We start from the raw sequence: 2658 nt of genomic DNA, 5'->3' as shown, positions 1-2658 counted from the left end.
TTCTGAGTCTCCATGCATCGGAGAAGCCCAAACTTCTACTCAATAACTAGAATCCATTCGTCCGCTTCAAGGGGATCTTCAGCCTTGACGAATAGTGGGGGACGAGTTTCCGAGAAATCCAAATATGAAGTTTCGCGGGGTCCATGCGGATAAGCTCGCCCGCCTTGCTGCTGATATTGCTGTCCCGCCATTTCGCGAAGGAAACAGGTGTTATCAACTGTTGCATTGACTAAGGCAGCGATAGCCTCAGCCAAGGTTGGGGGTACTGGTGGCAGATTAGGAGTAGTCTCCCTTCCATGGGAGGTTCCCGCACTATCCTGTCCACGAGTCCTGGACGGCATCTGAGGCAAAGAACATTTGGAAAATATAATATGCCAAAGCACACCATCATTTTACATTACTTAAAAGGTAATTGTTGGGGACTTGTTCTCAAATGCTAAGAGTTAAGAACAAGGCAACACAGAAAATGTGAAACGTTAAAGTCCTTCGTCCTTCGAAGCATTATTTTCCTTGAGATATAATGATTTTCGGACGAAGGTTATGAAGGACATATCTCCATAAACATTACATATCATAATGAAGAAGGAATTACATGGAATATAAAAGATAACATAAATAATTATGTATTATTATCAACTCATTTCTATTTTATTGCTATGAAAAAATAGAAATGACATTGGGTTACAAATATACCTTTGACTTGAAAGAAGGCAAAGGTACATGCGTGATGCAAAAGCAAATGCCAAGTCAGCGTGAACAGTACAGGGTTACTGTTCATCTATTTATAGGCACGGGACACAACCCATGTAAAATTACACCTATGCCCTTTACATCTGCTAATAACTCTATAATAATTCATCAAGGTCTAAATAGCCTTTTCATCTTTAAGTCGGTTTCCCTTCACGCTATCATGCTGAAGCTCTTCTACACACAGCTTCGGCTCCGCGCCGTCCTTCGTACTCCTTCTGTGCTTCTTCACGTTGTGGTTTTAACTCGGGTCTGAAGATACCTGTTCACACATTGTACTCCAAAAACATTGTTAAATCATGTTTTTGAGGACCTTCGAAAGCCGAAGGCCCCCAACAGTAGCCCCTCACAATATTAATTTGTTAGAATGATAAATTCAGATTGCGATATGGACGAAGGCCCCGAGCCGAAGGTCTGAAAAAACACCTTCCCTTTGCTAGAATAGCAACAGCCACTGACAAGCGGGACCCTTCAGTTTTCGTCGTACTCGGCATATAAATAAGAGCACATCGCGGATTCATTTGACACACTCCCTTGCCATTTGTTTTTGCTTGCCTAATTTTTAGCCCTTGCACACCAACACTTTCTTGGCTTTGAGTTTTTAAGCTTCATATTCGAGAGCAGTTTTTCAGCACCTCCGAAGATGTCTCAAGATAAAAAAAGCTGTTGCTGAAGCGAAACTGAGCCTTTCTGAAGAGAAGAATCTTGGTTTTCTTGAATTAATGGCAAAGACAAATACAGAGAAGATTACCAGGGAGATTTTGGAAGGCTTGTCTGAAGATACTGGTGATAGCGACAGTTTTGATATGGAAAGTGGTGGAGAAGACTATGAAGATCGACCCTAGCGACCAAGTCATACAGTTTTTGGAAAATCAACTATTAAATAGAGTCATCTTGACAATATGAGGGGAAGATATTTTCGGGACATGTCTATTGTAAGGGCTGATGACGGAGAGAGGACTGTGCCTACTCCCGAAGAGAATGAGGTTGTGATCTTCTGAAGCTTTTTTAAGGATGGGCTTCGGTTTCCATTAAGCAAATTTGTGGTTGAGGTTTTAAAGATTTATCAAATCTACCTTCATCAAATTATGCCCGAAGCAATCATAAGAATGGGAATCTTTGTCTGGGCCGTGAGGAGCCAGGGCTTGGAGCCAAATGCAAAAAGCTTTTGTAATCTACATGAGCTAGTATATGAGACGAAACCCTGGGGTAAAGAGCAATATCATAACAATTTTGGCTGTTATAGCTTCGGTGCCCGCTCTGGGTCAAGCTGTCCAGTGCCAAGTTTTCGGAAGAGATGGCCCGGGGACTGGATGAAGGAATGGTTCTATGTGAAAAACGATTTGAAGGCACGAGGAGATATTAAAGATATCATCATGCGCCCTATCTGGCAGCGTTTCGGACTCCGGAAACCGAAGGTGGAAATGGATGAAGCAGCCGAAGAATGCCAGAGGGCCTTCGACATAGTTTGCTCTTTCATCGGGACGAGGGACTTAATTCAAGAGCACGTGGCCTACAGGATTTGGCCATTGGTAGCTAACTAGGAAATGCCGAAGGAAACCATCAGCAACCCACACGAAGGTGGTCTGATTCTACTAAAATATACCTTCAGGTTCGTAGACCAATTATCGAGCCAGACGACGATTGGTTGAAATGCGTTGAAGCTACAAGTGATGAATTGCTTGGACCATACTCAAAGGCAGAAGATAATGCGCTATCAGCGGCCTTCGGAGGCCGGAAAAAGAAAAGGTTGAACAGAGTTTTCGATGCTATCGGATTTGTCTATCCTGACTACCGTTACCCAATACGGGGTCAAAAAAGAAAAGGTATAGCTTCTGTGAAGGAAGTTGCTTCGGCCGCTCCTAGTGAGCCAACGCCGAAGAGAAAGAAGATGAAAGTTCTTACGCACCG

This window comes from Zea mays, chromosome 10 (assembly GCF_902167145.1).
Source record: "Zea mays cultivar B73 chromosome 10, Zm-B73-REFERENCE-NAM-5.0, whole genome shotgun sequence".
Lineage (NCBI taxonomy): Eukaryota > Viridiplantae > Streptophyta > Magnoliopsida > Poales > Poaceae > Zea > Zea mays.
Note: the sequence above shows the minus strand (reverse complement) of the source record.